Consider the following 14,484-nt stretch of genomic DNA (forward strand, 5'->3'; position numbering starts at 1 on the left):
CTGAAAAACACGGGAAACATCACACTGAAGCCGGACGGCTGGCTGAGAGGAGGCTCTACCATCTGGGAAAGAGAAAGGCACGCTGAACCTCAGGAACTGTGAAGGTGTGGAAAACTGCACTTGTCAAAAGGCTGCCGCCAGGCCAGACTTCGCTGCCGGCTTGCTTGCGGAGCACGGAGAGGGCGGGCTGAGTTTGCTACTGGCTTACTCCCTGCGCAGAGAGGACGAACAGCTAATGCTCAGCTGGCTTTCTTGTTCGGGAGGAAAACAGAACCACCCTATTGCGCTGATATATGGCCCCAGACAGGGAGAGGCCAGACTGTCAGGCAGTGGGCAGAGATCTCTCAGAGGTGTGTGAAGCCAGCGGCCATTACTGTGGGACTCAGAAACCAGACCCTCATAGGGAGGGGCTGAATAAAGTTTGTCTGCACCACCTGAGACTCCGCCCCATCCAAGCAGAGTACAGAAGCCCTTCCAGTGTCTAGCTTTCTCATTCATAGTGAATGGGACTCTCCTAGGGAGTGACAGACAGGAATCTAAAGCTTGTCTGCGCCTATACCAAAGAGGTGCACGCGCCTGCAACCAATTGTGCGGGATTCAACAAAGCTTGTCTATGCCACCCCGAGACTCCGCCCCATTCAAGCGGAATACAGAAACCCTCCTAGCTGAGACACTTCTGATCCTCATAGCCAGTTGACTTGGAGATCAACGCTTCCCAGTGATATCAACAAACAAGGCTTAACAAGACTGCACACACAGCCCACAAAGGGCCACACCAAAACTGTCCACCTCAGGTAACTGGGAGGCTGACTCACTGAACCATATAGGACACCTTACCACACAAAGCCACCCTACAAACTCAGGGAAGCTGTGAAAATGCCGAGACAAGGAAACAGATCACAAACAAAAGAAATGGAGGAAAAGAAGCGACTGGATATAGAGTTCAAAATCACGCTTATAAGGTTTTTCAAGAATCTCTTAGAAAAGGTTGATAAGACCTTTGAGGATATGAAAAGGGATCAACTAGAAATAATAAGGGATCAACAAGAAATAAAGAATACATTGTCTGAAATAAAAAAATATTATACAGAGTCCTAAAAACAGAATGGAAGATTGCAAGAATCAAGGATTTGGAACATAAAGAGCCAGAAGACACTCCTCCGCAGAAGCAAGAAGACAAGAGAATCCAGAAAGTTGAAGATAATGTAAGAAACCTCTGGGACAACTTCAAGCGAACCAACATCAGAATTATGGGGGTCCCAGAAGATGAGAGAGAGCAAGATATCGAAAACATACTGAAAGAAATAGTGACAGAAAACTTCCCCCACCTGGTGAAAGAATTAGACTTACAAGTCCAGGAAGCGCACAGAACTCCAAACAAAAGGAATCCAAAGAAGACCATACCAAGACAAATCATAATTAAAATTCCAAGAGCAAAAGACAGAGAATATTAAAAGCAGCAAGAGCAAAGCAGGTAGTTACCTATAAAAGAGCACCCATACGATTGTCAGCTGACTTCTCAACAGAAACCATGCAGGCCAGGCGGGAATGGCAAGAAATATTCAAGGTGTTGAATAGCAAGAATCTACAGCCAAAAATAATCTACCCAGCAAAGCTATCACTCAGAATCGAAGGCCAGATAAAGAGCTTCACTAATAAAAAAAAGCTAAAGAAGTTCATCACCGCCAAACCAGAATTATATGAATTGCTGAAGGGTATTCTTTAAGAAGAGTAAGAAAATAAAGATAAAAACTATGAACAACAAATACGTAACTATCAACAAGTGAATCTAAAAACCAAGGGAATTAAAAAAAATCTGATGAACAATATTAACTGTTGAATATAATAGAATCAGAGGTATGGAAGGGGAGTGAACTGATGATTCTCAGGGAAAAAGGGAGAGGGGAGTGTGGGAAGAGACTGAACATAAACTGTGCACCTATGGATGAGGACAATGGGAGGTGGGGAAAGAGCAGAGGGTGGGGTGGGAACCTCGTGGAGGGGAGCAATGGAGGTGGGGGGGATGAGGAACATTTGTAATAATATGAACAATAAAGATTTATTTAAAAAATAAAATACTGATAAAGAAAAAGGAAATAGGAACAACCAGCTGAGTACTTCAATACTTATGAAAGTTCTAGATAAATCTACCTACTTAAATCTATACTCATTTACTATCTGTATCCATTGATAAGTCCTTTTGCCTAAGACCATTTTCTCATAAATTTCATCCACATCTGCTCAAAGTAATTCTTCAGCTTCTGTCTTGTATCATCAGCTTTCTCCTTTATGCTGTAAGCTCTCTGACCTTGAAAGGCTTCCTTCACCCTCTTAACCCCACATTTTCCTTCAGCTGTTCCCCATTTTCTTCCTATTAAAAAGGCAAAACTCCTTGGGGAGAAAAAAAGATCTTTATATTTTGTCAACCCAATCCAATAATTGCGTTTATTTCTACATTTCACACACACACACAAAAATTACTTTTAAGATTAACAAGTGGCTTCTGTATGGTTAGATAAAAAAATTCTCATTTTTTTATCAATAGCATTTGAAACAGTTGCAATATTCCTTGAACCCATAAACTTTCAAGATGTTTACATATTGTCTTTGGTTTTCATCTCCCTCACTGGCTCCTTTTCTATTTTCTTTTGCTTGTTGCATCTAATCTTTCTGACTCCTAGATGTCAAAATGGCTTGGTACCCAGACCAAATTGTCTGTTAAATAGTTCTTATAGGAAGGAATAGAAGAAGGGGGACCACTTAGGGGAGAAATAACTAAGGATTGAATGAAGGTGCTGGTAATAAAAATATAGAAAGTGGACATCTGAAGGCATTTTGAAGCCCCCTTCTGAAAGAATTGTTTATAAATAAGCCACACTGACTTTATTTCTGTGACTTGGATAGATACAAAAACCTTGATTAACAATGTAATCTGCCAGCCTTAAAACTAAACAAAACAATATCAAAACAATATTTGCCTTGTGACACAATGCCTGTTTTTTCTCTGCTTATGTTTTAAAGCTGTCTTGAAAGGATATTGTGGCCATTCTAAACCTGATCAGGTTCTTTCTGAACTTTGAATTTCTAGTTGGTTAATGTCTGTCTGTGTCTCCCCTTTGCTATTTTTTTTCCTTTTGATAGCAGAGTAGTGAGACATTTAAGCAGAAGTACGTAACTGGAATTTCTTGAAATGACTTCATTTTTCATAAAGCCATAATTGACATGATAGATATTATATGTACATATGATGCATGTGAGATATCTAGTGGACCAATATATGAGAGAGAGCAAAATGTATGGCTAAGACTGGATTCAGATCTCATGGACATGAGCTCAAATTTTGGCCCTATTAATTCTAACTTACTAGTTCTTAACCTTGTATAATTTTCTTATTCTCAAAGTTTGTTTTCTCATCTTTAAAAAAGGGATAGAACCCTAGCTGGTTTGGCTCAGTGGATAGAACGTCGGCCTGCAGACTGAAGGGTCCTGGATTCAGTTCTGGTAAGGGCACATGCCCGGTTTGTGGGCTCCTTCCCCAGTAGGGGTTGTGCAGAAGGCGGCCAATCAGTGATTCTCTCTCATCATTGATGTTTCTGTCTCCCTCTTCCTTCCTCTCTGAAATCAGTAAAAATATGTATATTTTTAAAAAGGGATAGTAATATCTACCTTATAGAATTATTGTGCAGAGTGAAAGAAACAAGGTAAAGAGTTTAGTACACAGTGCCCAATACTTGTCAAATGGTAGCTATTATTACATTTCTAGGAAGAAATGTTGAGCATGGGCATATTTAAAAACCTAAGTATTGAACATTAGAGGAACTTTTTATTAGAAATTTCTTAAGAAGTTTTACTGTAATATTTGCACCTACTTTTTAATATTTTCCACCTCTGAACTTACAATGTATGTATTTCAACAATAGAGATCTTGTGCTTAAAAACCCCTTTAAATATTAATATTTAAGGCCTAGCATTATTTCTCAGGTAGAGTGAAGAAAAGGCAAGGAAAGGGCATATTGGTTTATAAAAGAAATCAATTTATAGATTTACAGTGTTTTCTTTTTTCCCCCACTACTTAAATGCTGAGGTGAAAACATTTTTGGAATTTCACTTTCCTGTGTAAGCTGAACCTTGGAAGTTATACATTAGAATCATTTTGAGAGCATTTTAAAAAGCATCTGGTGAACTGGTTGCATCCTTGACCAGTTAATTAAAGTAGGGCAATGAAGAGGAAGCAATATTTAAAAAAACACAAGCTGATTTTGATAAGTATCCTGTGATAAAAATGATGTAAATTCTTTAGCCTATTTGTATCCTCTATAGATATGTCTATTGTCTCATCTCTATGTTAGTGCCTTAGACAGGACAGTCATGTGCCAGTGCTTTGCAGAGCATCTCAGGCCATTCCCATGTCCATCAGGTAACATGTACCAGTTGTCCTTTTGTCTTTAACAAGAACTAAACTTTGAGGGATTGGGAAAATGTCCATTAGTTAGTGCTCACTGACTATTATGTTGTCTGCTTCAAATGATAGCTATAATTATTCCATTCTGCTTTTTACTTAAACTTTTATAGTCTCTTAGGAAAACTGTACAAATAATTAATTTTGAGATAAAAATGTATTTTAATATATAATTGATTTAAATTCATATTAAGAGCAACTTTTTAGTTTTTATAAGAAGCCACATTAGTTTTCCCCATCACGTGGCTATATTTCTTCTGAGGTAATTTGATAAGCATAATTAATCATGCATTTGGTGAGTCTAAACAGTTTATAGTCAGCTTTTAATATTATCTTATTGGTAGAACCAATAACTTACAGAAATTATCACGATAAGAAATAGTACCTATAAAAATTGTTAGTATTAGAGTTGGAATTTTCAGATTTCTGGTTCACATGTGGTATGTTCAGTTGCTGATATAAAATAATACTTGATGACCATTTGTAAGGCAAAATAAGAAGGGAGTTGTTACATATTTTAAGTTTTACTTATAGGTCACCATTTGCAGTTTCCTGTGTTAAATTAATAGAGCCAGTATGTCCATTCCACAGGAGAATGTGAGGCTAATATGACTTGGTCTTATTTTAGAGGTACTGGCTGCTCTGGCAATAGCTACTTCAGTCTTTGGTAACACTTGGGAATTTTTAACTAATTGTAATGAAAGGCTCTAAAACATTTCATTAATTTTAATACTTTTTTTAGCTTTTAAACTTGCAGAAAATTGGTACTAATGATTTGGCCATTTACATTCAGATTGGTCACATCTGGTAGTCTGTTCTGATTAAATTAAGAAACTTTATTTAAATGAGATTTTTATATATTATAAATCTAGTTCACAAACTTACTTGAATATAGTCATAAGCCAGACTATGCAGATATTATTTTCATATGAAGACATTGAATCACACAGACGTTAAGCAATTTGCATAAATGTGTGTAGTTTTGGGCAGCTGGAAGACTAGAAGGATACCCATTGTCTTTATGTTGGCCTCCAATTATATTGAAGATAATGAGCTTTGTTCAGATATTTTTGAACTTTTGTCATTTAAGTTCAGTAGCATTTTATTGCATTTCATTTTATTTAGGACTTTTAAGACTATTGAGATGTTGGACCTTTTAGACAAATTTTCTACTTATAGTGAATTCTATGTATAAGGTGCATAGAATCCTCCTTGAAATATTTGTGGGAGAGCTACACAGATATATTAGAAGTAATGATACCACTACAGAAAATAGAAGAAACACAAAATTAAGTTAAACATGAAATTATGACAACCAGAGAGTAAATTGATTTCAAAAGAATAGTATTGATTTGTTTTTATTTATAAATAGAGGCAACTTTTTATTTTACATGTTAATTACAGATCCATAAAGCCTGTATTATTAAAGCATTCAGAAAAACTATTTTTAGGTAATATGGCAATATTCCCAGGATAAGTTTGGTGTGGAACTGAAATTGTTGTTTGTTTTTTAATATTTTATTGAATTTATTGGGGTGGCATTGATTTGGGAAATAAAATTCTTTTTTTAAATGTTTTTATTGATTTCAGAAAGGAAGGGAGAGGGAGAAAGAAACATAAGTGATGAGAGAAAATCATTGATAGGCTGCCTGATGCACACCTCCTATTAGGGATCGAGCCCACAATCCAGACATGTGCCCTGATGAGGAATCGAACCACTACCTGGTTCATGGGTTGATACTAAACCATTGAGCCACACTGGCTAGGCGGAAATGAAATTTGTTTATTTTCATTCTATCTGCCCATGCTTCGTTCTTACATGTACCTTAAATTATCAACACAGAATTTTGAAAACATTTCATATATATGATCAAACCAAAAATTAGTTTAAAAAACCAGTTCATAACATTTTTGTAATTATAATCTACCTATTAAGAAAAAGTTGCTTGACATACGGTAGTTTTGGAATTTGAGAAACCCTATGATTTTAAAGATATTGACTAAGTACATTTACTTAGCTTTTACTGAGCGCCATTGAAATTGGTCACATATGGTGGTCAGTTCTAATTAAGAACCAACTTGGAATATGTTATTCTCTTTTTATTGTCTCATTTAGACTGATGCACTCAGAAGTTTATTTTAAAAGTGTTCTCAATTTGAGAGAAATTACTGCTCATGAGTAGACACTATTGATGCTTATGTTACATAAATTACTTTGCATTCTTGAAACTTAATTATTGTTAGTCTGTTAAAAAGATTAAAGACAAATTTAATCTTAATTGTTTGAAAGTATTCAAAAAATTGGAGCTTTTTCAAAATAAGCTTTGTTTACAATACAAAAAAATCTTTAAAATACCCTTTTATCAAACTTCTTTAAAATATAATTTCAACATACCTGTTAATCATCTAACATTTTACCAACTTTTTATTTTCATGTGACATCAGTGAAATTATTCTATAATAGTCTGAATGATTTAAAATCTATATTTAAAGTGCCTTGTAATTGAGAGCTAGCTGTTACCAGTAGAGATGTCTTTCTAATCTAGTACCACATGCAATCATGCTCTGCATAATGGTGTTTCAGTCAGCTACAGATTGCATAGACTATGGTGGCCCCATCCTATGTAATAAAAGGCTAACATGCAAATCAACTAAACAACAGAATGACTGGTCGCAATGACACACACTGACCATCAGGGAGCAGACACAACTCAGAGCTGCCCCCTGGTGGTCAGTGCACTCCCACAGGGGGAGCACCACTCTGTCAGAAGCTGGGCTCATGGCTTGCGAGTGTACAGTGGCAGTGCTATGGATGTCCAACTGATGGACATCCCCCAAGGGCTTCCAGACTGGGAGAGTGTGCAGGCCAGGCTGAGGGATTCTCCCCCCGCCCCTTCCCCCAGTGCATGAATTTTGTGCACTGGACCTCTAGTCCTATATAGTAAGAGTAATATGTAAATTAGCCATTACTCTGTGACAAATTGGCAGCACCCATAGCAAATGCTGGAGGCATCACCCTGCCAACGGGAGTCCTACATTTGCTCTTTGGCCGTGGAGGGAAAGGAGGAGTCTTTGGCCAGAGGACTGGGAGTGGGACGCTGAGCTCGAGTGGCCAGTGGCGGCGTGAGCTCAGCGTCCAAGCCATAGTTGTGCTGTGGGAGAGAAGGAGCCTGTGGGGCCTCGAGCCTAGCATCTGCGCCTTGGCCGGCCATGCAGCAGGAGGGAAGGGTCCTATGGGGTGCGAGCCCAGAGTCTGCAGGCCCAGAGTCTGTGCCTCGAGGGAAGGGGCCTATGGGGCCCGAGCTCAGTGTTCGCATGGCAGAGGAGGAACCAGAAAAATGGATCTTTCCAGCTCCTGATACTGACTGGGGTCCTCTACCTGCAGTTCCCAGTCACAGCCCAGCAGCCCCAGTCGCATACTGGAAGCCCCCTGCCAGCAATCCAGATAGGACCAGTGTGGTGCCGGCGGGGGGGGTGTCTGGCTGGCCCATTACAGACATCAAATCACTGGCATCGAGGCCACCCCTTCCCCCACTTGGAAGTAATATGGTCCAAGGGGGCAACTCCTGAGGCAAGGCTCCCATGGCAGCTAATGCTCACCATGCCAGGTGAGGAAGCCAGACCTGAAAGCCCAAGCACCTGAGTACCTGAGCTGCAGGGCGTCCTGGGCCAGGGCCCTGAGGAGGTCCCAGGACAAGCATCTTCCCAGAGGCTTGCGGAAGGAGGGGAGAAACCTCTGGCTAGAGGTGGAGTGAGGAATGCTGGGGTCTTCGCAGGCCAAGACCGGGCTGAGGGACACCCCTTCCCCCAACTCTCTTTCACGAACTTCGGGCACCAGGCCTCTAGTAGGATTACAGTGGAGCTGAAAAATTCCTATCGCTTAGCAACATTGTAGCTGTCCTAATGTCCTAGCACAATACATTACTCAGTGTTTGTGGTGATGTTGATGTAAGCAAACCTGCTGTGGCCAGTCATATAAAAGTATAGCACATACAATTATATATATAGTGCATACTATTTGATATTAAGTTATACTATTGGCTTATGTATTGTATTTACTAGACTATACTTTTCATTGTTATTTTAGAGTGTACTCTTTCTACTTACCAAAAAGTATACTGTAAAACAGTATGTTGTGTAATGCCAACAGCATAACATACACTGAATGGCCAGATTATTGTGTGTTTAGAGATAATGGCCACTCAGTGTACTTCTCTTAAGTACCTCATTTATTTGATATCAAAGATACTATAAATCGTGCACCTGATCAGTTTTCCCCTTTCCACTGGTTGATAGAAAGCTCAGGGCAAATAGGTGGTTGATCTCCAGCAAAAGTCTAGAATACTTTTGGTACCCATTTGAGATACAAATATAATGAGTGGCCAGCTTATTATGCATTCAGAGATCATAAAAATCTGGCCACTCAGTGTATATCTAGTGTTTATGTCATTTCTTGATTACATCTTTTTCTCTTGGACTTGATTTAATCTCATGTAGTTTTGTACAGTGACATGCCATTCAGGCCTGTAGCCTAGGAACAATTAGCTATATCATAAAGCTTGGTATACAGTAGGCTTTGCCATCTAGGATTGTGTAAGTGCAATCGATGGTATTCCTACAAAGATATTTGCCTAACAGCATTTCCAGAATGTATCCCGTCATTAAGAGGTACATGACTAATTCATTCTAGCCTTTCTCCTAGCTTATCTGTAACTTCTCTCTTGGACTAGGAGAAACCTAGTTGGCACCAAGCACCATCCATTTTACTTATTCTCTTTAGTATGTATGCATAGCAGTTTCAGAATTATTAACCCATAGCCTGTGAGGAATTACTTTGCCAACTAGAATACAGTATTTATGTAGAGTTCCTTTTTTTCCTCTTAATAGTTATCAGTCGAAACACCCTTTTCGAAAATTGCTTAGGTCAGCACTAGTTTCATACCTCCTTCAGGGTGGCTATGCAGCTCTGTATTTCTATCCTCTGGTTGATTTTTATAATTTGTGTACATTTAAAGTTTACTCTTTATGTTGTGAAGTTCTGTGGATTTTAATACATGCATAGCATCATACCTACCACTGTAATGACATATGGGATAGTTCCATCTCCTTAAAAGTTTTCCTGTGTATTCTCTTTTTATTTATTTTTATTTTGGGATTTATTGATCACAAATAATGGACTACAATAGGAATCCAAAAGAGAATGATAGAATATTATCCTATATGATAAAAGGTTAATATACAAACAGTGGAACAATTGGTCGCTGTGACACACACTGAAGACCAGGGGGCAGACGCTCAACACAAGATGGCTTCCAGACTGCGAGAGGGCGTAGGCCGGCTGAGGGACCTCCCTTGAGTGCCCAAATTTTGTGCACAAGGCCTCTAGTCCTATATAACAAAAGCCTAATATGCTAAGTGGCTGGTTGGCTGTTTAACCAATCAAAATGTAATATGCAAATGATATGCTAAGGCTGCTCAACCTCTTGCTATGATGTGCACTGACCACAGGGGGCAGATGCTCCGACCAGTAGGTTAGCTTGCTGCTAGGGTCTGGCCGATTGGGACTGTGTGAGTGGGCCAGACATGCCCTGGAGCCTTCCCATGATCCCTTCCTGGCTGGCCAACCTCCCACATCCCTCCCTGGCCCCGATTGTGACTAATGGGGTCCCTTCACCTGGTCTGCACCCTCTTGCAATCTGGGATGCCGCTCAAAACTCTCCCCTCCCCCCCGGAGGAGGGTGGTATGTTGGCGGGCCGGTTTTGACCTGATCCTGCAGGCCAGGCCAAGGGACCCCACCAGTACACTTATCAGTGGAAATGTACAATATAAGGATTCACTTGTAAAGCACCCATATTTATTAGACCACCTTTTCCATTTAAAACGTAACTTTTGGTAATAAAAAGTAGCAGTGTGGGAAAGTAGGAAAACCTAAGAACAACAAGAATTCTAACTTTAAGGACATTTTGCAGTACAAACATTCAGATACTTTAACCTTTATAATATAGGATCAGCAAATGATGCCATGGCCAAATTCTGCCTGCTACCTGTTTTACTAGAACATAGCCACATTGTGTCTGTATTTTAAATGGCTGTTTTTGCACTATAATAGCAAAGTTGAGTGGTTTTGATAGACTGCATGGCCTGCAAAGCCTAAAAAGTATTTCCTAGCTGGACCTATAAAGAAGAAATTTGACAACTTCTGTGTAATAAAAGCAAAAATATGCCTAGTGTTTATTTAACCATCTCTTTATGAAAGCAATGGCAGATTGTACTTCACAGTGAAGACTAAACATGTTTAAAAACAAGCTGATGGTAAAAAAAAAAAAAAAAAAAAAAAAAAAAAAAGGCAAGAGCATAAAAGATAGTCTTTCTCACAAAAGAAGAATTTCTACGAAGTTTATAGGATTGCACTTACATTAAGTTTTTCTTAAGTGATATAGGTTGAAATCAGAAAACTATGATGTTATTATTTCAAATTAGCATGATGTTCCTGCCTCATTATATATTTCTAGTAATGTGCCTAAAAAGGAATAAAAATAATATAAGTTTTCTTTCAGATAAAAATATAGATGAATGAAATAGTTGGTTTTTGTTTAGCCTCTGAGACAAAAGGGCTCTGAAGTACATAGGAAACTTTTTCAGGAAAATGCTGAAACAAATTTGTTAAGTGTGAAATAAAAATTGCATAATTAAGAGTTTAAAACTTATTTCCATATATAATGTTATTAACCAGTGTCACCAGAAAATATAATTTTAAAAACACATTTGCAAAATATGTTGTATTGAGGAAAAACTGTTATAAATAAAGCTTAGTTAACTCTATAATGATGTGGGGTTATTGCCATATCAATTATAATTTCTATAATCTTACAAAGGAATAATTGATAAAAGGTATAGTAAATTGAGGATAGAAAAAAAGAAAAAAGTTATTCTTGGTTTTGCTAGATCTTTGACATTTTTTTCAATTTCTCTATCAAATAATATCATGGAAATGAATAATATGACGTTTGTCCCAAATTTAGGATTCCAGTTTCCATCATGGTAGTGGCAATAAAGTTTTTTCTATCTCGGTGGAGTCATTTTGATACACTCTCCACTGCACAACATTTCTTCTGTCTCTGGCAGGTAATATAGCAGTCCCTTCTTCAACATGGTTTTCTGATCACATTGGTCATCTGAAGCAGACTTATTGCCATTTTGTTCTTTATAGTACAGAGAAATCCTATGTACCTACTACCTATTCCTATAGTGATGTCATCTTACTTTATATAGCAATAATATGTCATCAACTATAGTACATTTTATAGCCAAAAATCAATAATATAATTGAGACTATAAATCTAACATTGTTTTATGCTGGAGTGTGGTATTATTTTAAATATCAGTGGCCCGGTGCATGAAGTTGTGCACATTGAAAGGAAATTTATTAGAATAAATATTTTAATATCGCTAATCGCCCTTTCTCTATAATAGAAGTGTCAACCAAATTCACAATTGACGGTGACAGATGGAAACACAAGCATTCGTTGGCACCAGCGAGAGCTTTATATGTATCACTCATGCGCAAGTCAGCTTAGCCTTTTATAGATAACGAATAAACATATTTAATTAGACGTGCTTTCTGATTTAGCTAAAATTTTTCCAGTTCAGTGAAGTACCCCAATTTCTCTTTTAGGTAATTGTCAGCAACACAGCAATAAATATCAACACGAGCAGATTATTATTGTAGATCACACAGGGAGAACAAAGGGTTAACTATTTAACTGCAGCAGTGTTTGACTATATTCTGTGCATGAGAATACCTGAAGTCATTTTCAAGGTCCACCGTTTCTTCTTTCCAGTTTCTGAGCTTTCTAAATCTCTGTTTTCTGGCTGATGAAGATAGGATTCCACCAAGTCTCCTATCTACCTATTCCAGGACTTCTATGAGGATCAAGTGAGATGAGGACAGGAAAATGCTTCACAGACATTTAGTTAAAGTGTGAAATGTTTGCACCTGGCTATAAAGCAAGTTGTGTTCCTGGGCTGAAGAAACTGCTAGGAGGCTAGTCCCTAAGGAGAGGAATCTGGGAGTTGCTATGTGATGTCATTACCTGGAGCTCACAACCACCATTTCTGGGCTGGGCTGGGCTGGGCTGTGAGCTGCATTTTGCGCCGTGGGGTCTCAGCAGTGTTGACTGCAGTTTGATGGGGTGTTACTCTGGGCTGGTGGTAGGGCCTGTGTCCCACTTGGGGGAAGCCCGAGTGTTGTGGGTGCCAGGTCCATGGTGCCGTTTATTGTTAAATGGCTTGTTGCTAGGGAGAGGAAGCTGGGCATTGCTATGTGACATCATTACCTGGAGCCCACTGCCACCGTTCCTGGGCTGGGCTGGGCTGTGGGCTGCATTTTGTACCATGGGGTCTTGGCAGCGGCAGCTGCGATTTAGTGGGCTGCTCCTAAGTGATGACAGGGCCTGTGTCCCACTTGGGGGAAGCTAAGTATTGCTTTGTGGGTGCCAGGTCTGTGGTGCCGTTTCTCTGTAAATGGCCAGTGTGCGTCACAGCAGCTCCTGCATTGAGCACCTGCCCCCTGGTGGTCAGTGTACATCATAGTGACCAGTCAGACATTCAGCATGTTAGCCTTTTATTAGGAGATATATAAATTGTTGAGTTTTATTTGGGAGTACATTTGTACTTAGATTAGCTTAATCCTTAGAGGTTAGGTTTTAAGCCATACACACACACACACACACACCACACACCACACTCACACACTAGAGGCCGTGTACACTAAATTTGTGCACTGAGAGGGGTCTTTCAGCCTGGCCTGTGCCCTTTCGCAGCCTGGGAGCCCTCGGGATGGATGTCCAATTGCCACGGGCAGTGGGCCTAAGCTGTAAGTCAGACATCCTTAGTGCTGCTGCGGAGGTGTGAGAGGCTCCCACTACCGCTGCTGTGCTCACCAGCCATGAGTCCAGCTTCTGGCTGAGAGGACCTCCCCCTGTGGGAACACACTGACCACCAAGGGGCAGCTCCTGGATTGAGTGCCTGCCCCCTGATGGTCAATGTGCATCATAGCAACCCATCCTCTCCCCCTTTGGTTGATTTGCATATCAGCCTTTTATTATATAGGAATAGAAGCCTGGTGATCAGTGGGGTCCCTTGGCCTGGCCTGTGGGGATCAGGCTGAAACCAGCTCTCCTACATCCCCCGAGGGGTCCCAGATTGCGAGATAGTGGTTCTCGAGTGATTTTTTTCCCCAACTCGGGCTCCCTCCTCTCTCCCTGAGTCTGGGGTGCAGGTGAAGCCGATTCTGGGCCAACAGTGCCCCAGTAGCAACCTACCCCATGGTCGATTCCGCAAGGAATAGGGCTTCCTCCTCTACTGGTTGGAGCATCTGCCCCCTGTTGGTCATTGCACATCACAGCTACCAGTCGGGCCGTTGCTTAGGTTTTTATACTAGTATAGATATATTTTAGAGAGGAAGGGACAGGGAGAGATATAGAAACATAAATAATGACAGAGAATCATTGATTGGCTGCCTCCTTCACACCCCACAATGCGGATCAAGGCTGCAACCCAGGTGTGTGCCCTGATGGGGAATCGAACCATGATCTCCTGGTTCAGAAGTTGATATTCAACCACTGAGCCATGCTGGCCCAGCGGTTTTAAGCTTTGTTAGTGCTGGTTCAGACATCCTATTGTGTAAAACTTATTCATATACATCCTATAAGGCATTAATTACCTTCTGGTTAATGGAAGCAGGAGCTCTGGGGATTGTTCTCCTTTTTTCTTTTTTTTTCTACCCTCACCTGAGGGCATTTCTTCCATTGATTTTTAGAGAGAATGGAAGGGAGAGAGGAGGCAGAGAAGCATTTATGTGAGAGAGAGAAACATAGATTTGTTGCGTCCCACCTCCAATCAGGGCTGCAGATCAAACCTGCAAACAGGGTATGCCCTCTTGACCAGGAATTGAACCCAAAATTTCCCTTCAGTCCCTGGGCCGACATACTAACTACTGAGCCAATGGACCAAGGCCTGGCTG

The 14,484-nt window shown here is 40.0% G+C and overlaps 1 protein-coding gene across 14 annotated transcripts in view; it reads left to right on the forward strand.

The window, feature by feature from the left end:
* The window catches only part of CNOT2 (CCR4-NOT transcription complex subunit 2), a 119,602-nt gene that overhangs the window by 24,159 nt on the left and 80,959 nt on the right, over positions 1-14,484 (forward strand). For 3 of the 14 annotated variants that reach the window (XM_036455253.2, XM_045588257.1, XM_045588255.1), the window contains exon 2: positions 3,426-3,501. The exons of the other annotated variants lie outside the window; for them this stretch is intronic. The gene's annotated coding sequence lies outside the window, so the exon portion shown is untranslated. The remainder of the gene's footprint in view (positions 1-3,425; positions 3,502-14,484) is intronic. 14 annotated transcript variants of the gene reach the window in all.

This window comes from Pipistrellus kuhlii, unplaced genomic scaffold (assembly GCF_014108245.1).
Source record: "Pipistrellus kuhlii isolate mPipKuh1 unplaced genomic scaffold, mPipKuh1.p scaffold_m20_p_3, whole genome shotgun sequence".
Classification (NCBI taxonomy): domain Eukaryota; kingdom Metazoa; phylum Chordata; class Mammalia; order Chiroptera; family Vespertilionidae; genus Pipistrellus; species Pipistrellus kuhlii.